The 22167-nt window shown below is 35.9% G+C and overlaps 1 protein-coding gene across 2 annotated transcripts in view; it reads left to right on the top strand.

The window, feature by feature from the left end:
• The window catches only part of RPS6KA3 (ribosomal protein S6 kinase A3), a 1133953-nt gene that overhangs the window by 200790 nt on the left and 910996 nt on the right, over window positions 1-22167 (top strand). The window lies entirely within an intron of this gene.

The following is a 22167-nucleotide window of genomic DNA, read 5'->3' as shown; positions in this document are numbered from 1 at the left end:
CCAGACCTACTGGATCAGAAATCATGGGGTGGGGTCCAGCAATTTGTGTTTTAGCAAGTCCTCTCTGATTCTGACACATACTCATATTTGAGAACCATTGCATCATACTATATATTACCTTTCATTTAGGGGCTTCCAGAATGTTTTTCTAGTTGGCCATTAATATTGTCCATCATCTAGAGGGATGTCTGACAGTACAAATGACTAGAAAAATAAACATTTAAATTATTTTAACTTAAGGATATCATTTTCTCTGCTTTAAGTTTAAAATAATGATGTTTCTATTATAGCGTTGCCTTGTTTTAAGTGTTATTTATGTATTTGTCTGTTTTCTCATACTAATTTCTAAGCATCCAAAGTGCTCTTGTATCTCTCACAGCCCCTAATAATTTGCTTTCCAAATACAAGGCATTCAATAACTGTTGGTTTAATTGAATGGGAAAAAATGTTGTATGATAATGTTTCTCATTAAATCAAAGATATATGGAGAACAGCTTTAAATGCTAAAACTTTTCAATCATATTTTCATGGACTATTAGAAACCTCACAAAAGGGGACATTTAGTATCTTCGTTTTCAATAGATAGCAAAGCTAAAAAAAAAAGCTGCTGTTATCAGATGTGAAAATTTACAATGAGAAGTTTAAAAATTATTACTTAAAGATCTACACAGTATTCTGTTTTTCTTCCCAAAATAATTTTCTCAATTAGCTAATTTATAATGCACAGACTAAAACACATTAAAATACAACTTTCATTATTGGATATTTCACAGGCTGTAATAGAATTTTAGAATATGTATAAAATAATTTTTAGTGCTTTAAGTAATTATTGATTCTGCATAGAACTATTTATCATGCAGGAGACTATCCTTGAAAAGAGATATTTTCAGAATGTTGTTTACATGGCGGTGTCTCATGTAAATTTTGCTGCTAGACATGACTATTATCTTGCATATTTCACAACCTCCCTTCTTCTCTTCCTTCCATAAATCAAAATATTGTAAAGATAACCAGGACACAGTTTACCATGGAAATATGTGACAGCAGATAATATTATCAGATTTTTTTCCATATCTCTATCTTCATGTTGAAAATCAAATTGAAGCATTTATCTATATAGTGTGTATTTCACAGGTGCAGCTAAGCATTTCTTTATAACTCAATCAAATATAATTTGGTATTATAAAATGAAATGGGGTGACTCATAAGCTATTGACCAAGTTTTAATGGTTAATTAGCAGCAGTACATTATAACCCCTCACCCACCCACAGTTACTATTGTGGCTAAAGGAATTTTAATTAACTGTGTGAGACCTCAGTCAAATACACCTGCAAGTCAGCTCTCTTTTATTTTTCAAAGCTCTCCTCCTAGTTTCTTGCTTTGGAATTTCTATCAGACAAAGGTAGTGATTACAACTTCTTTGGGCTTTGACCACCTTCCTTTCTCTTGTTCCCACTTCTCAACCTACATTATCCTTTGTAAACTTTGAGAGTGATCATAACAAATCTGATAATGAAACCAATGGCTCTCCGTTTCGGAATGGTAACCCAAACATGCCAACCTGGCCCCGTGTGAATCTGCTCATTTCCCCGCTGGTTCACCCCTTGTTTCCAGTGGCACTGCTATAAAGGCTATTTTGGATGTTCACTAGGATTTCAAATCAGTATGCTCTTCACTCACTCCAATACTCGCTTCAAGGTAACTTCTAATGCTTTCAAAGCGGTTATCTTATACATGGCTTAAAGCAAAGTATTTGGAATGATCTGGGAAGGAGAGAATAGGAGTGACAAGAGAAGCCCTTTTCCTTTAGCTTATATTTCTGACTGTGTAAAAATATACCTAAGCTGAGATAGATACATTTGTGGGTGAATAATAAAATTAAAACATTAAAAATAGAATGAGGTCTGGCTTGAGTTTAAGGTGAGTGAGTGAATCATGTGCCCGATTAAATTAGCATTGCACAGAAGTGGAACCAGAAGGGGGGTAGAGTATAACAGCTCTCTTCCCTCTGGGGTGACTTTTCCATCTGTACACTGCAGGCCTGCTACCAGATAATGAATGGTGAGAGATCCCAAGATGACAGGTGGCAGAAGAATACAGAAGAGTCTTATTAGCCAACTCCTACAATATGTATTCTGGGAACTGCTACTTGAGTATTTTTTTCCCTTAAAGAGTACCTGTTAGCAAAAATTGAATTTAGAAATAATATTCTTTACCTCATGACCTCCCTATGGGAGGAAAGGTGCATTAAAGATACTCACAGGAAAGCATAGAAGTGAGGGTATAGATGCTACTTTTTGGTGGCTGGGCATCTATTTATCTTATTTGTAAGGTATTTGGGAATTCACCTGTTCCCTGTTTATAGCCATGAATCTGAATGGAACATGAGGATGGAGAATATGGCCAAGATTAAGCCTGATATAATCTGAATATTTGTGTCCCCTCAAAATTCGTATGTTGAAATGTTAATGCCCAATGTGATGGTGTTAGGTGAGGCCTTTGGGAGGTGCTTAGGTCATGAGGTTTGAGCCTTTATGAATGCAGCTAGTGTTCTTAAAAAGAGATCCCCCCCCCCAGAGACTCCTTGTCACTTCTACCATGTGAGGACACTGAGAGGGCACCAGCTATGAACCGGGAAGATAGGTCCTACCAGAACACAACAATGCTGGCCCCTTGATCTTGGACTTCCCATCTTTGAGAATCACAAGAAACAAATTTCTGTTGTTTATAAGTTACCCAGTCTGTGGGATTTTGTTTTAGCAGGCCAAGGGGGCTAAGACAATGCCAGTCAGCATATTGCATTTCCCCAGGACACAGTGATTGGTTCAATGATGGTTCCATGGTCCTATAAGTCTGCAAACACACTGGGGCTTTCCCAGGGTTTCTAGGGAGAAGATATTCATTGTTTTCTGCTTTACTTGAACATGAGGGTCTGTAGAGGCCATATTACTTCCCTCATACTGGTACAACAAGGTGCCTGAGACTGAAGAAATAAATAGGGGCCCAGAGATAGTGAGATGGAGAGAAATCAAATCTCTTTTTTTTAAAGAATTTATTTATTTATATGAGAGAGAGCGTGAGCAGGGAGAGGGGCCAGGAGAGGAGCAGGAGAGGGAAAGGAAAGGGGGCAAGAAGAAGAGGAAAAGGAGAAGGAAGGGGAAGGGGAGAGGGAAGGGGAGGGAGGGGGGAAGAGGGAGAAGCAGACTCCCCACTGAGTGTGGGGCCCAACAGGTGGCTCAATCCCAGGACCAGATCATGACCTGAACCAAATTCAGATGTTTGACTGAGCCACCTAGGCACCACTAGAAATCAAATCTTGATGACATCTTTTGAACATCAACTCCCAACTGTTGCCTGTAGCCGGCCCTGCCTCTGGATCAGGATTTGTTCTGCTGCCTCTGTCACTGGGTTTTTATGTAATTTTTTTTTTTTGCTTAAACTAGTTTGGAGTGTTCTGTTATTTACAACCAAAATTGCCCTGGTTACACAGATTTGAATAACAAGTGGCTGTATAGTTGAAGACTGATCTACAATTTGACAGGAGCCCACACCTTTAGAGATTTATTTATTTAGTGATAAATCAAGAGTAAGAGGAAACTTTGAGAAAAGTTTGATGGTCCAGAATTTTAAATCATTCCACTGGCAAAGCTCCTAGCAATCCATCTACTAATTCATTTGCAAGCAATTAAAAGATGACCCAAGGTCATCACCAAACCTCAAGATAATTCTGTATCTAAAGTATATGTGATTTATGTAATTTTATGATATAAATGTTTTCATAACTGAAAAAGCACAATAATGACATTTATGTGTTGTGGGATAAAAATGAAAAATCAGAATGTGGAACCTTACAAGGAATCACTTTAAAAAAAGTACCCAGGAAATCCCCAGTATGAGGCTTTTTAGAATGTAACAATTTCATTGAGAGAAATAATTTATTAAACAATTTGGAACTCCTCTGAAAGTCTTAGTCTTTATTACAATTTTCTGGTGCTTAAGTTATTTTATTTAACTTTATATGAGGGTAATATTTGATATACATGAAATATGAATATAAGGTATAACCATTGGAGTCACAGTATTTTTAAAGAAATGAATACTTATTTGATAAATACTACATTTCTGAAAATATTGTACAGACTAGTGGTTTTAAATTTATTTTGTTTGGTACCATTACTAAAGAATTAACTCTCAGTGGATATTTATTTGAGAAACTGGTTGCTGTACCTAAAAATAAAGAAATGTTAATGTTGCCCTTTCCAGGGGAGGCAATAGATAGCCATCTTAAGAAGATGGATTTCAAACTATAAATATCAGAAAAATTCAACAGTCCAATAATTTTCCAAAATGTATTTTGAAACAACTAAAATAAAATGCCAGACCTAAGTCTACAAAAGCCTTTTTAAAAATCTGATGATTAAAGGAAGGAGTTTGACTTTTTTTAAAAAAATTGTATTTCAAGATTGATGAGAGAATGAGTGGATCTGGTAAATAAACCAGGACATGCCACTTATACTGGATCAGTTTGGTCTGCAAGAAGTAAATGTATGATTTCTTTAACTCCATTAGTTCAGTTTAGATCTATGAAGACAGTGAAGGTAGCAATGAGTTGCAGTGAGCCAGCAGCACACAGAAATGCCCTGGAAATCAAATGATCCAGTTGGGAATCTCAACTCCACTCCTTCCTAGCAAGGAAGGCCTTAGGAAGTTTACTTGCCTTCTCCAGCTTCCTGATATGTAAAATGAATCTAAAAAGTCTTAGCTATTATCACCTAAGTTTTTCATGTTATTACATTTGTCATTTGTAAAGTGTTTCTCTGTGCCATGTGCTGCACTAAACATAAGTGCACATATACACACACAGACACACTTAAAACTGTCTAAGGTAGGTATTTTTAATTCCCCTCTTATAATGTAGAGACTGAGTCTCAGATAAGTTAAATATGTCACTCAGGATCACATGGCTTGTGTGTAGTCAATCTTATATTTGAACAAAAGTCTACTTGATTCCATAGACAATGATCATAACCTGCAAAACCAAACAATCTCTACATATTGTAACAAGAAAGACAAACAACTGTAAACTTTCACTTTGATCCATATCACAATTTTGAGGGATGCTTGCTAATTTTGCCTATTTCATAGACAGCTCAAGAATGTATAAAACAGAAATTTGTGTAAAAACCACAAACTATGTACTAGCTTTGGGATGAAACTAAGATGGACAGATCCTGTAGTATGAAACTGGAGGGAGAAGAATTTGCTTGTTAGGTATAAAGGTAGGGCTGTGAGCCAACATATACTGCAAGATATGGTCATGGTCACTCAGCAGATGGCAGAACCAGTCTCTAATCACTGTAGAAAAACTCAAAGTCAGAAAACACAGCAAATCCCATTGTGGCATTAGAATACTCCTCAACCTAGAACTCTAGGCAACCACTAATACTGATTGAGACTGAAAGATAATATGAAACTAGAGCTCATGGACCTACACAGATCATGAAACTCCATTCTTATAGCAACTCTTATTTCTCAAAAAAGATGCAAGTCTGTGCTGGTTCTATTGGTTCTAGAATATTAGAAGTGAAGATATGTAGGCAGGTCCTAAGCTTGTATTGAATACTAGGAATAAGACTGGAATTTAGGATAGGAAAAAAGCTATGATTTCTGGCCAACAGGCCATACCTTTTGAGCCAGATTTTCTGGTTTCATAATGATTTGTGTTTATTGGTTCTTTGTTATCTTTGATCATTAAATGAATATGGTTTAAAGAACTTGTTCAATTATTTTATCATTTTTAAAGAAGAGAGCCAGATATCCATAGTTATCTGGGACATTAAACTGAGAGCAGCTTACATGATTATATTGAGTAAAGTTACCCAATTCTCTAAAAGTAAAGTAGACCAAGGTTAATAATGGCCAAATTTTGAGGGACAGGTTGTTCTTTTCCATATAGAGATGTTTATAAATCAACCAATACTTTCTTTTCATTAGTCATTTCCTGATATACTATTAAACCAGACTGAATTATATTAAACATGTGATCCTGATGAATTTTTTTTCATTCTGAAAAATCCTTTCCTTGCTTGAATTCCTTCTCTTAGTTTTCAGCCAAGTCTTTTTCAGACTTCTTCATGAGCTTCTCTTCTGCTTGATGTTTAATTGCTGATTGTCTTCCAAGGTTTTCTATGCCCTGACCACTTCTCTTTTGCCCATGTTATATTTTATACATACACATATGTAGATAGTTCTTTTGCTATGATCTTAATCCCTTAGATATCCAAAAGCTGCATATTATGAAAAAGACACAATGACTTTGGACCTTTACATAATGGACACAGTTTGGCTGTATTATTATCATACAAGAGAGTTGGAATAGAACCCACCTCACCTAAAATTGGTTTGGATATTGAGACACATCATACCACATATACATCAAGAGGGTGTGAAAGAGATTTATTATTCACATAATAAGGCTTTCTAGGGAAAGAAATGTATATTCCTAAGCAGGTCCAAAAATGATTTGAAGGAGCAGGGAGGGTTGGCTAGCTTTTGATTTATAGTTACAAGGTAGTGGAGCTCACTGGGATTAAGGGCTTGCTTGCATGGGCTGGGGCCTGCATAGTTTTAATTTCCCCCTGGCACCAAGTCTCAAACATCAAGGCTTTACTAACTTGCTCAGGTACAGGGGAAGAGGGTGTGGCAAGGCTTTAAAGCTATCAACAGTCAAACATCAGAAATGGATTTAGACTCTTTATTACAGATCATCATCTTAATTAAGTCATAGATAATTTAGGTTTGACCACTACAAATTTACAACTTCAGTCTAGTTGTCTCTTCTGAATTATAGAATTGCCAGATTGATCTTTCTGCTTGAATGTATGACAGGGCCCTCAAGCTCAGCATATTCAAAACTGAGTTCTTATTACAATGTAAGTTAATTACCTCTCAATCCACCTAGTTTTCTGGATTAGAAAGATGAGCAATATCCTAGATGTTTCTCTCTTCTCACCAACCCCTTGCTCCTTTCTTTAAATCATAAGGTCCTATTGGTTCTACTTTTGTTCACCTTGCTGATCCATACCCTCCTCCTCCTGTAGATCCCCATTTACTATCTCAGTTCAATCCCTTATAGTTTCTTTACTGGATTATTGCAATATCTAGATTCTAATGGCCACTCTCCTCCTAGTATCATCCTCCCCGATAATTATACTTCCCCTCAACATTTACCATCTTTTTTTTATCATTTTTTAACATTTACATCTTGACCCCAAATGAAAATATGACCATGTCATGCTATTTAATACTCTTCTGTTATTCTTTTTTTAAAAAGATTTATTTATTTCTTTTAGTGGCGAGAGGCAGAAGGAATGGGAGAGAGAGAATCCCAAGCAGATTCCCTGATAAGCATAGAGCAGGACATGGGGCTCAATCTCATGACCCTGAGATCATGACCTGAGCTGAAATCAAGAGTCAGATGTTTAACTGATTGAGCCACCCAGGCACCCCAAACTCTTCTGTTATTTTTGATCAGTCATATGTTAAAGTATAAATATCATAGAATGGCACACAAAAGCTTTTATATTTTGGCCTTCACCTACTTCTTTGGCCTCATCTACCTACTTTTCTCTCCTGACTCCTTTTCTTTTACATTCACCCTGGGTTTTAGTCATACCAAAATACTTTTAGTTCCTCAAATGAACTAAAGCCATGTTTTTGGTTCCCATGCCTTCTCACATGCTGCTCCTTTTGCTTAGAAAATCCTTTCTGTCCCTGTTTCCTAGGCAGCCCTATTTATTCTTCTATTCCTAATGTAAATAATATCTCTTCTATGAGGCTTTTCTTGACTTCCCCAGACCATGTTATGAGCATAGAACCCTGTGTATAATAAGTATAGTAACCATTTATTCTGTGCCTGACATTGTATTAAGTCCTGTACGTACACTATCTTAAGCAATTTATATAATAATTTTAGGAAGTAAGTGTTGATACCCCTGTTTTATGTATCAGAATATTAATGTATAGAGAGTTGCAATGACCTACCCAAGATCACACTACTATCAGGTAATAGATCTCAAATTTGAACCCAAATTTATGTCTTATCTAGACCAATGTTTATGATCATGATATTGTATGTTAGGTGTATGTTTAATGTCTTATCTCCCCCTGAAGTCATTTTTGGTTTTCCTGGGCCAAACAAATATCTTTTTTTAGATTATTTATTTATTTATTCATGAGAGACACACAGAGAGAGAGGTAGAGACACAGGTAGAGGGAGAAGCAGGCTCCATGCAGGAAGCTGGATGTGGGACTCAATCCCGGGGCCCCAGGATCATGCCCTGAGCCGAAGGCAGACGCTTAACCTCTGAGCCACCCAGGTGTCCCTTAGGCCAAACCAATAGTAGTACCTAACATATGTGTATTATATGTTGAAGAGACCAGGATCTGTGTGCATTGAGACTGAGTAAATGCCAAAGAACAATATAATGCAACCATTAAATCCATAAGTTAAATCATACCATTATATCTGAAATCTAGAAAAGCTGATTAGGAAAAGACTAAGAATAGGGATCCCTGGGTGGTGCAGCGGTTTAGTGCCTGCCTTTGGCCCAGGGCATGATCCTGGAGTTCCAGGATCAAGTCCCACATCGGGCTCCCGGTGCATGGAGCCTGCTTCTCCCTCTGCCTGTGTCTCTGCCTCTCTGTCTCTCTCTGTGACTATCATAAATAAATAAATAAATAAATAATTTAAAAAAGGAAAAGACTAAGAATAGATTGTTATTTATGCTTCTTTGTTCAAATACAAATAAGGAAAATAGCTTACTTCTTTAAAATCATCAAATGATTAAAGTAAAAACAGTGTAAAAAGTCTTAACGGTCGTATGTCACAACATCTATGTCCCTCATGTCTTGAATGGTCCATAAAGAGAAATAACTGGTTTCTGCCATCTGTTCCACATATCAAGAATAAATACCATGGAAGGGACTGAGAATGCATTCTATGCAAGAACTGTCACAGAAAGAGCAGACATTAAGACTAAAATTGCAGCTCTCAGACTGAAGAGCTGAATAATAGCCAAAGATGGTAGAAATCCTAACAGCTAGAAAGTCAGGGGAAGAAAGATGAAAAAATGAGTTGCATTGTTTATCTCACTTCCAAAGATGATGTCATAAAAAACATGCAACCTAATTTCAGCTCTACTGTCATTCCAGGAGTATCTTTTTGTGTCATTCAAATCTGCCTACCTAGGTTTCATTCCTCCCTGTTGACCTTACTCATCCTTTATGATACAGTTCCAATCCCACCTCCTTTGGGATATACTCCCTGGTCCCTCAATCAGCACTGCTAACCTCACCATTTTTGCTGAAAACAATCCTATTTACACTTCAAGTTAGCACTTTTTAGCCAGATTCAAGACCAAGTTGAAGCTTCTTCAGAGCAGACGATAATTCTTTTTTTTTTTTAAGAGATAAAGAGAGAGTGGGAATAGGGGGATGAGGTAGAAACAAGGAGAGGGAATCTTAAGCAGGCTCCATGCCCAGTGGGGAGCCTGATGCAGGGCTTGATCTTATGATCCTGCGATTATGACCTGAGCCAAAATCAAGAGTCAGATGCTTAAGCGACTGAGCCCTGAGAATTCTTTTTTATCTTCTGTGCTCATGGCAACTGCCTATCAAGGACTGAGTTCAAAGTAGGCTTGCAATTAAGGCTGGTTGAATTGAAATAAATCCGTTTAGGTTAAGGAATTACTCAACTATAAATCTTTCTTGTCCAAGTTACTTGTTCCTCTGAGGATAGACAAGTTTTAAAGAATTAAGAGGTCTCAAATAGTCTCCTTTGAGTTCTGTTTGCACTTGATAATTTTTTAGTGAAATATTAGCCTCTGAATATTTACATACTTTATTAACATAAATGACATCCTCATAGATACAACTCAGATGTTACTTATAACCTTGACTGAGTCATGCTTTACTATCCCTTCCATTTTCCCAATAGTCAACCCTGATTCTTTGTTTTCTGGAAAGCACTGCAGCAGCTGCTCCTCCTATTACAACTACTCATATTTGTCAGCCTATATTTGGTGCAGCTATCAGGGGTCCATGCAAGTAGATCAGGAGAATGAAGCAGTCAGGAGAATGGACCTAAAATCCTGTAGAGTGAGGAAAATGGAAAAGAAGTTTGGACAGAGAAAATGAATAATAAATCTTCTGATGAGAGAGACAAAGAAAGAGAAAAGTTTGTTTTCTATACCTTAAAAGTCTAAAATTTTATTTATTCATTGGATTATCCATTTTAAACCCAAACTTGGAAATTTTCTTAAGGCCATTTGTAAACTGGAAGAAAACAAGAACTATTAATATTATTATGGCATACAAGAACAGATAAAATGATTTAAACAGCATCAGTTTTCAAAGTTACATACTACATTGTCACATCCATTAGGATGATTTTGGCTGCAAGTAACAGAAAACCCAACTCAAAATTATTTAAGCCACAGGGTATTTATTATGTCATAAAACAAAATGTCCAGAGATAGGATGCTCCACAGTTTATTATTTCAATTGTTCAATGATTTATTTTATCATGAAATCTTGTTCTTTATTTTCTGGACTGTAGCTCCCCTCATGGTTGTAGAATGGCTCCAGTAGCTCCATCATCACCTTTTTGTATACCTAAGTTCAGAGGAAGAAAAAAAGTGCGTATATGTTTCTTATTTCTTGTTAAGAAGCATTTCCTAGATTTATCCCCCTACAACTGACCAGAAGACAAGATTTCCTTTCACATCTCACTGTCCAGTCACTGACCAGGATGAGTTGATGGTAGAATCACTATGATCAGCTTGCTCACTTTAGGAGCCACCCAATAAGGCTAGTGATGGAGCCAGCCTTCCCTGAAATACTGAAGCACCACATGGAGGAGCCATGTAGTCCTGTATTATTTGAAAGGAAGAAGGGAGCAGGTCTCCCAGAGAGGCAACCCAAACTGGATGCTACAGTCACTTTTTTGGAAAAATATTAAACAATGGTGTTAAATAGTTCACACACACACATCATTGCCGTAAAGATAGTTAACATGTGTTGCGGGGCCTGGATGGCACAGTCTGTTGAGCTCCTAACTCTTGATTTCAGTTCAGGTCATAATCTCAGCATCCCGAGATCAAGCTCTGCATCAGGCTCTGAGCTCAGTGCAGAGTCTGCTTGTTCCTCTCCCTCTACTCCAACCCTTACTCCCTCTCCCCCCCCCCCAAATAAATAAATAAAATCTTTAAAAAAGACAGTTAATAGGTGTCATGGTTACTCGTTGCCAAATAAGAGGAAAATATTTCAGGATGACTGAGGGTTATGAAAGAATATTTGGTCCTGGGAGGAGTAGGAGAGAGAAGTTGATGAAAAAATAAGAGTATCGGGGATCCCTGGATGGCTCAGTGGTTTAGTGCTTGCCTTCGGCCCAGGGCATGATCCTGGAGTTCTGGGATTGAGTGCCACATCAGGCTCCCTGCATGCAGCCTGCTTCTCCCTCTGCCTGTGTCTCTGCCTCTCTCTCTCTCTCTCTCTCTCTCTCTCTCTCTCTGTCTCTGCCTCTCTCTCTCTACCCCTCTGTCTCCCATGAATAAATAAATAATAAATAATATTTTAAAAAAAGAAATGAGTATCAGAGAAAAGGAAACAAGAAGAAAGGATAGAGAGATGCATGATGTTAGTAGGACCTTTCTCATAATCCCATAATAGAAAAAGGGCTATGCATTCTGAACTCTAATTGTAGTATTGAGCACATTTTCCAGTAACTTCTTTTTATTGAAACATATTTTTATGTTTATTGAACATATTTTTCATTCTAACAGCTCAAAGGAAATGAAATACATCATTTCTTCTACCTTTCTGTAAGGTTAGATATAAGAATTTCCAAGCAGTACAAGTTGGTTGTCTTAGAATCTACACTGGATGTTTGTCTAAGTATCAACTTGTTGTCCAGCCTATAAAGGGTTCTATCTGAAGTACTGAAGGTGGGCCAACTGAATCTGAAACTATGTCTGAATTCAGACATAGTTTTTCACATAGATTAATTGCAAGTAGTAGTGGCCTTTTGCAATATACTTAAAGTCCCACTATTCTACACTCATTTCTTTTAACTTTTCTGGGGGATTTACATAATAGATGATTTCCAATATTGGCTCTATAACCCTTTTCTTCATATCTACATACAAAAACCAGTGCTACTTTTTGGGGAAAATACACTAAAACATCATTGTACAACCTCTTTTTCAGAGTTTACCCAGATAATAATGGCACTGTTTTTAACAGTCCCACTACTCACCACTGTAATCCAGGTGAGAGGAAGAAGAGACATAAGCAACAGTTACAATATTTATTATTTTCTATAGAACTAAGGCCTGACTCTACCATGCTGTTTCTTCTAGGACCTCCTGCTTTAGTCAGGGAGGGGAAAGGGCAGGATCAACTCTACCTATCAAGCTGTTTTATTGACTACCTCTTATTTTTTCTCTCCTACCAGAGATGTTATGTTGTGAATAACTGTGAGGGGATAATTTCACTGTTTATAAAGAGAGAAATGGAAACATCTTTATAGTTATTTTGATTTATGAGAATATATAGGTATTTTTTAAATAATGAAATTATTTCCAACTTTCATTAGTAAATTTTAAATTATATCATTTATTAAAATATGAATAAATCATTGAATTAAAATTTTTTATTTACATAATCCCTTAACTGTGCAGTCCCATATTTCTTCAACTTTGGGAGGGTCGTGTCAATTTAACAAACAAAATGACTTGAGTTCATATCCCATATTGTGGGAGACTTAGCATTTCCCAGTATCTTTAGGAATTCTTAAGTAAGCATAGATTTCTTCTAGTCATCTCTTCTCTAATACCTACATTTATCTGCATTCTCTGTTTAATACTGTCCATTAAAAATATAATGAAAGGGCAGCCCCAGTGGCACAGCGGTTTAGCGCTGCCTGCAGCCCAGGGCATGATCCTGGAGACCCGGGATCGAGTCCCACATCAGGCTCTCTGCATGGAGCCTGCTTCTCCCTCTGCCTGTGTCTCTGCCTCTCTCTCTCTCTCTGCATCTCTATGAATAAATAAATAAAATCTTAAAAAATTTTAAAAAAATAATTAAAGCCACATAGATAATTTTTAGTTTTCTTATAGCTACATTAAGAAAAGCAAAATTAAACAAATAAATTTAACATTATATCTTTAAAATCCAGTATATCCAAATATTATTTGAACATGTGTTACCAGCTATGATTCCAGTGTTCAATATCCACATGTATCTAGTAGTTAATGTATTGTATAGCATAACTCTGAACTCTTATGTCTCATTTCCAATGCAAGGTCTCTTCCCTCTTTGCTAACCCTAAAATGGACCACTAACCCTTTTCCTGATTCCCCAAACAATTATGAATGAAAGTTTTTGCCTATATCACTCTTTAGCTTAAGGCTTAGGAATATTGGAGGATAGTTATACTATTACACAGCCTGCCCAAACATTGGACAACTGGAAATTCCAGATCTTAATGTGCTTCCACCACCTTTGTCGTGAAAAATTTTTCTCTGAACATTTCTTCTCAAATCATGATCTCCTACCAGGCTTCTAAGTACAATATTAGTGGTGAAGGATTATGGGCACAAAAGAAATGTATTGCAGAACTTTCCTTAAAAACAGAAATGTTAAGGCCTAACCATCCTGTCCATCTCAAGGTTCCATCTTGGAGAAGCCCTTTTCTGACTTCACCAAAAAAATATATAAATCCTTATGAAAACTTGGCTCAACTTTTCTTAAGACAGTCAGCATATTTTGCCTTATAATAGTAGCATATTTATTTACTTAGGCCCCACCTTGGCCTCCACAGAATTTGAGGCCTGCCCTGTTTTGAAGGAATGATTCTCCTCTTACTTAATTATGTTTCCTTGCCTATTTAGAATAGCCCCTAAATGTCTCTGATTTGTGCTCAGCACAGGGGATCTGATCACTCATGTCTAAATTCGATTTCTTGATTGATGCTTATGCCACTCCCTACTGTTTGTCTAATTAAATTGCATTCACTGTCTGGCCTAGATAAGCCTGTCTTGGTGGCTCTGTGTGTTACCAACCGGCCTACCTCAAGTCTGTACATTCCCTGACACCTCTGTCATTCCATCCATTTACCAGGGCACTTCATGGGACCCAAGTTAATTAGAGCCAAAATATGATATGTCTTGGCATACTTTTTATTGAAACTATAGCTGATACAGGCTTGAGAATAAGTTCTGACTTATAAGACAAAACAAACTGGAAATGAGGCACTGACTAACTAAGGAAAACTGAATTACAACAAAAGAAAATATTTCAGATGGCTACAAACCTTGGCTGATGTCTAACTCTTGCCAGTGCCATGTGTTAACCCACATACTTGCCCCACAGAGCATGATGAGACTTTATAACCATTGCTTTGGTGACAATTTTAATTGATACATTGAAGCTTTTCAACAATAATCTCCATTCTTAGTCATTAAAAAATTTAAAAGAACTTTAAAATGCAACCATAATAAGTATGTTTGTGGCAGGGGTGTGAGAGAGCCTTATTATTCTTATGGAGTTTGAGAATTCCAAACAACCTGACTTGCAAACATTAGTAAATAACCAGAAAAATATAAATATATTAACAAAATTTTATAATCATCAAATATAAAATGCAAAGTTTCAATGAAAATGCATCTCTTAATGATGAGAATGGGTCTTTTTCATTTAATTATATGTTAAGGATGACTGCAACTTATTGCTAGAATGAGACAAGAATCAGCATCATTTATCTTCCAGTTTTACATGTTATATATGTAAGTATTAAGCAAGCTTGTGCACATGCAGGAGATGAGAAAGGGAGGACTTTAGTATAGCAATGCCACTCAATTCTTTGAATGTCTTCTGAGTTCTGTGCCAAAAATCACATGTGCTTTATTATTAAAAGCTACTTTTCATGATCTGTCAACCAACAACTTAAGTACTTTTTTCAATTTTGCTGAAGAAAGAGAATTGGAAGTTGCAACATGGCAAAGTATCTGTTATCCTCTCATTAGAACCATGCACTTTACAACAATGAAATCAATATTTCAAATTGTCCCCTTGTTGGGCACCAAGGAAGTTTCCCCACCCAGGGAACTCAGTAGTAAGGTTCAGGATGGTTGAGAAACAGGCTTATTTTTGTAAAAGGGAGAAGTATGAGCTTAATAGCAAAAATAGGAAAGGAAAAAAAAAATAGGAAAGGAAAAGCAGAATGATGGCGAGCACATTCTTGATCAGACCAATTTTAGGAAGGAATACAGAATACACAGGAGAGTTGAAGGTCTAGGTATTGATTTCTTTAAAACTATCCATGGCTGCATCCCCTTTGGATAATTTTTGTGTACCTGAAGGAGTCAACAAAGTCCCCTAATCTACAACGCTCTGCAGTACGTCACAAGAATCATTCCATTTTTTAGGAAAAGTACAGCATAGGAAATATAATCAATAATACTGTAATAATGTTGTATGGTGACTCACTGTGGTAAGCGTTGAGTGATATATAGAATTCTTGAATCTCTAGGTTGTAAACCTGAAACTAATATAACATGTCAATTATACTTCAATAGAAAAAAGAATTACTCCATCTTTGGGAGATCCTCTGGAATTACTGAATTATACGCAGCTGGTTAATAATCATATGCTATACTGGGAATTTTCTTATATTTTTGATTTATAGTTTTATGCATGTAATAGGGAATTATTTAATTCCCCATAAAATATTTATTAGTTCTTATTTTCTGAATTAGGTTATACACTTTTTGAAGATCAGGACTAGATATTATTTATTGCCTCACCAGTCAGAGTACCACTCACAAAACTGAACTTTGTTTGATTATTGATGCCTGTTTAACTCTGTTCTTGGCTTCATTAAGCAAGTTTCTCTCTCCCTCTACTTTCCTCTCCTTCAGGACATACTTGTAATACAGATTTCTTATCTCTAAAAGAGATTCCTATAAAAGAATAAATTCAGGTTTCTGTGGTTGTAGACAGCTGGCTCTGCATTTAGATCCTGATTCATCCCAGACTACAGGCTGACATGGTAGTCAAAGGGAGACTCAGGAATCCTGAGGAGAATATGACACTTTAAGTTTAGTATTATTTAAACTGTTATCATGACTTATAGGTCATGATACTATATTTTCAGGGTTATTTATTAAATAACTACTATATTTTCAGGGTTATTTATTAAACATGTACAAATTGAAGAGGAGGGGATTCTTCTGAGCTCATTTTACAAGGTAAGCATTGCTCTGATACCAAAACCAGACAAAGGCACCACAATAAAAGAAAATTGCAGGTCTGCATCCCTGGTGAATGTGGATACAAAAATCATCAACAAAATATCAGAAACTGAATTCAACAATACTTCAAAATGATCATGTGTCATGATCAAGTGGGATTTAGTCCAGTGATCCAAGAATGGTTTAACATCCAAAAATCAATGAATATGATACACCACTTTAAAAAAATGAAGGCTAAGAATCCTATGATCTCAAGAAAGAGATGCAGAAAAATGCATCTGACAAAATGCAACTCAATTTGTGATTAAAAACTCTCCACTAAGTGGGTATAGAGAGAAAGTACCTTCACATAATAAAGACCATGTATGACAAACGCATAGCTAACATCTTGAGCAATGGTAAAAATCCAAAAACTTTTTCCTTCAGATCAGGACACGACTAAGTATGGTCATTCTTACCACTTTTATTTAATATAGTATTGGAAGTCCTAGCCAGAGCTAGAAAAAGAAATAAAAGTCAACCACATTGAAAAAAAAGAAGTAAAACTGTCATCATTTGCAAATATATAGAAAGCCCTAAAGACTTTACAGAAAACTATTAGAACTAAAAAATGAATTCAGAAAGTTACAGGATACAAAATCAATATATAAAATCTATTGCATTTTAATACACTAGCAATTAACTATCAGAAAGAGAAATTGAGAAAACGATCCCCTTTACAACTGCATCAAAAAGAATAAAATACTTAAGAATAAATACAGCTAAGGAGGTGAAAAACCTGTACACTGAAAACTATTAGACACTGATGAAAGAAATGGAGGATAACATAGATAAATGTAAAGATATTCCATTCCCAATGAATGGAAGAATTGATACTGTTAAGATGTTCATATTACCCAAAGCAATCCGCAGATTCAATTCAATTATTATCAAAAGTCCAATGACATTTTTCACAAAAATAGAACAAACTATCCTAAAATTGATATGGAACCACAAAAGATCTCAAATAGGCAAAGCAATCCTGAGAAAGAAGAGCAAAGCTGGAGACATCACATTCCCTGATTTCAAACCATATTACAAAGCTATAGTAATTAAAACAGTATGGTACTGGCATAAATACAGACATGTAGTCAATGGAACAGAATAGAGAGGTCATAAGTAATCCCATTCATATATGATGAATTAATTTATGACCAAAGAGGCAAGAATAGTGGGAAAAGGACAGTCTCTTTAATAAATGGCATTGAGAAAACTAGACAGCCATATACAAAAGAAGAAATGAAAAGAATGGATGGACCACTATCTTACACCATACACAAAAAATAGCTCAAAGTGTCTTAAAGACTTTATACCAGAAACCATAAAACTCTTAGAAAAAAACATAGGTGGTAAGCTTGTCAATATTAGTGTTGATGATATCCTTTTGGATCTGACTCCAGAAGTAATGGCAACAAAAGCAAAAATGAACAAATGGAACTACATCAAACTGAAAAGCTTCTGCATAGTGAAGGAAACCATCAACAAAATTAAAAGGCAGCCTACTAGGTATGGCCCTAGATGAACATGGCATCTCCTGCCTTCTGCAGTCTGGGTGCCAAGCCAGGGTGGGCCGCAGGTGGGCTGCTGCACGACTCCGAGGCCCTGAAGGAAGAGCACCCAGGCCACAGGAGAGCAGTGGCTGTTTAGATGCTGAATTTTTCCAACTTTTGTATATATCACATGCCCCTAAATCTAAAGCCTTGTCCCTGAAGCCTGGTCTTTGTGCCCTCCCATCTTGTTGAAACATTTGTACTTCTTTCTTTAAAAAAAAATGGCAACCTCCTGAATGGATGAAGAAATTGGCAAATCATACCTAATAAAATGTTAATATCTAAAATATATAAAGAATTCATACAATTCAATAACAACAAATCAATCAGATTAATAAATGGACAGAGGATCTGAATAGACATTTTTCCAAAGAAGACATACAGATGAATAAGTAAGCTCAACATCACTAATTATCAGGAAAGTGCAAATCAAAACCACAATGAGCTATCACCTGTTAGAATGGCTCTTATCAAAAAGAGAAGAGATAGCAAATGTCAGTGAGGATGTGGAAAAAAGGACTTTGCACTGTTGGTGGGAATGTAAATTGGTAAAGCCATTCGTCAAAAAATTAAAACCAGAACTACCATATGATCCAAAATTCTACTTCTGGGTATTTATTTGAAGAAAATGAGGATGCTGATTTGAAAAGATGCACCCCCATGTTCATTGCAGCATTATTTACAAATAACCAAGATAAGAAAACAACCTAAATGTTCTTTGATGGATGAATGGATAAAGAAGATGTGATATATATATATATCATATATATATAGATGTGATATATATTAAAAATATATATGGAATGGATATATATACACAATTGAATATTACTAAGCTATAAAAATAGATGAAATCTTGCCATTTACAATAGCGCAAACTGAAGGGTATTTTACTAAGTGAAATAAATCAGACAGAGGAAGAAAAATACTGTATGAGTGTTCTTGTATCTGGAATCTAAAAAGCAAAACATATGAACAAACAAAACAATAAAACTTATAGATATGAAAAACAGATGAGTAGTTACCAGAGGGGAGGAAGTTTCAGGAGTGGGTGAAATAGGTGAAGGGGATTAAAAGGTACAAACTTCCAGTTAAAAATTAAGTTATGAGGATGTAATGTATGGCATGAGGATTAAAGTCAGTAATGTTGTATTGCAAACTTGAAAGTTACTATATTTTAAAAGTTCTCAATTGAAGAAAAAATGTAAATTTGTATGGTGACAGATGGTAAATAGACAATGTGGTAATAATTTTGCAATGTATACAAATGTCAAATCATGTTATACATCTGAAACTAATATAATGTATCTCAACTATACTCCAATTTAAAAATGCAAGTTGATAAATATATCAGATGATGAGTTTTGCCATGGAGAGCAATGAAGAAGGAAAATAGGGGAAAGGAAATGTGGAGTGTAAGGGAGGTTATTGTTTCAATAAAGAAGTCAGAGATCTCCCTGTAAAATGGAAACTATAATTTTTGCCTCATGACAATGTTGTAAAATGTTAGATAAGGTATTCAAATTTCCCTATGATGAGCATAGAGAAAACTTACTGAATTCATAGATGAGAAGAAGATGTGGATTCACTAGGTTAAGATTACTCAGTTACTGCTAATTGGCAGAGTTGGGATTTGAACTTGGATTTTCTACCTCTAGAATCTGTGACCTTCCCATTTCATCTTACTGTTGTGCTGCTTCCCATGGGTATTGATCACACTTGAACAGACATTGAAGATAATATTTGTTTGCAAATAAACCTAAAATAAATGCTTATTTTTCATTTTCATGACAAAATAGTGGACAACACCAAATATTGGTGAAGAAATGGGAAAATATGGGTATATAAAATGGTGTGGCCAGCCATTCTAGACAACAGTTTGCAGTTTCTTTAAAAAACTAAGCAAACTTGTTCCATGTGACCCAGCAATCACATTCCTGCACATTTACACTAGAAGAATGAAAACCTGTATCTCCACATGCACATGCGCACACACACAGAAATGTGTACATGATTGTTCATGGAAGCTTATTTGCAATAGTCAAAATCAGGAAACTACAGAATTGTCCTGCAGTTATTGAATGGTTTAACTAACTGTGGTATATCCATGCTATTGAATGCTACTCAGCAATAAAAAGGAACAAACTATTGATGTACACAACAACCTGGATGAATCTCAAGGGCGTTATACTAACTGGAAAAAACCACACTCAAAAGGTCACATACTATATGATTCCACTTTTATGACATTCTTGAAGTGACCATATTATAGAGAAGGAAAACAGATTAAGTGGTTTCCAGGGGTTAGAGATGGTAGAGGTTGGGGGGGTAGCTATAAGTATAAAGGAAGATATTTGTAGTAATGGAATAGTTCTGAATCTTGATTGCTGTGGTGGTTACAGAATCTATCAATTTGATAAAATGACATAGAACCATATGCACAATTTATACCAAGGTCAATCTCCTGATTTTGACATTGTACTATAGTTATGTAAGATGTACCATTAAGTGAAATTGGGTGAAGGGTATGTGGGACCTCTCTGTACTGCTTTTGCAATGCCCTGTGAATATATAATTATTTAAAATGAAAAGTTACAAGAAATCCAGATCATATTTTTCCTTTCTAGAAGTGCTAGTTGACTATTTTCATATCTGCTTTCACCCTATTATTTTATTTTTATAAACATAAGTATTTTCTATGTTTCTATGATAATTCTAATATCTCAGGTTTTATATGTCTGTTTCTATTGCCTGTTAGTTTTTCTGGTTCTTACTCATGATGCTTTATTTCTGATAAATTTTGTGATTTTTAACTCTGAAATAATCATTTTCCTTAGAATGTTATTTTTGCTAGTTCTTCAAAGTCTGAATTGAAATCAAGGTCTTCCAGCGTGAATTTCTATTTGTTTTTGCAGTCTGCTGGGAGTGGTACAAAACCTGGATTATGTTAAATTTAATTTTCCACTTGAGGTTTTTGGACCATATAAGTAGTATGAATTTAAACTGTAAACGCTAGAGAGGACTTTCTTATGATTGTGAATTCTCAGAGATATTTCATGTTACTGTCATCTAGTAGCAGGGTCAACTTGCTTATCAAGAGAAGCAAGTTTTCTGTCTCCTTCTGTAGTGGGGTTTGATTTTCCATTCACTTTTCTCCCATAGTTGTGGTGGATGTGGTCCTTTGGAGACCATTTATATGTGGGGGATGACTAACTGCAAACTCCACTTAGAATGACACTGGTTCTGTCTTCCACACCTTGTGCAGTTGTGAAAGGAAGAAGCTCAAAATTTGCAAGGCTTGGCAAAGACCCAAGACTTGGTTGAAAGCCACTTTGGCACTCCCCTTCCCACTTATCTATTTCTTCTGCCCCCCCCCCCCCCCCCCCGCATTTTGGTTTAACTCTTTTTTGGGCAGAGGGAGCTTCTTTAATTCTCTGCTTTTATTTGAGCACACAGTGATGAGCTCTTTCTATTTTATCCAGCACTTTAATGTGTCAGTAGAGAGGCTAATTCATGCTCTATAATCTGACCTACAGCCTGAAATGGAAGTCTTAAAATTTTTCTTTTCTTACATTTGTTTTTAAACTTTCTGTTTTGTAATCTCTAGCCTTCGAGAAGATACCATACCCATAAACGCCCCCCTCCACAACCTCATGAGTCACAAAGTAATGCTTTTGTTCTGTTCAGTTTTGTTTTAAATACTAGCTTCTCCTTGTTCACATTTTATGCCCCTAAAAAGTTAAGCTGGATGATTTCATTTGAAGATGAAATGGATATCCATGAGCAATGTGTAAAATATCAGTGACAATTCTAAAACGATTTTTAAGAAGGTTGAAATGAGCATAAACAGATTTCATGACAGGCAAATCTGAATAGAAAAGCCTTTGCTAGCTTTAAAACAGGCTCATAGAACACATTTGCACAACCAACAGAAAAAAAGCAGCAAGAAATCTCTGGCTCACCATGCCCAGAAAGGTAAATGAGGACCAAAGTGTCGTCATTTATATTTCTCTGGAAGTATTCTACCTATGATTTCTCCAAGAGACTAATATAGAATAAGATTTCTTAATAGGAGAATCCAGAAAATTTGTTTGCTTCCCTGAATTATTATCTAGGATAAGCCTCTGGTCTGCAGTAAGCACTGAGGTTGGATTTAATTGAAGGTGAAATGAATTCCCATTAAGCCCTTCAAGAGGGGAGAAAACAGCTTCTTAAATAGCTCAAGTCTTAGCTTATGCAGATCTTTCTTTTAAAAAAGTGGGAG

This window comes from Vulpes vulpes, chromosome X (assembly GCF_048418805.1).
Source record: "Vulpes vulpes isolate BD-2025 chromosome X, VulVul3, whole genome shotgun sequence".
Classification (NCBI taxonomy): domain Eukaryota; kingdom Metazoa; phylum Chordata; class Mammalia; order Carnivora; family Canidae; genus Vulpes; species Vulpes vulpes.
This window is presented reverse-complemented; position numbering and strand designations above follow the sequence as displayed.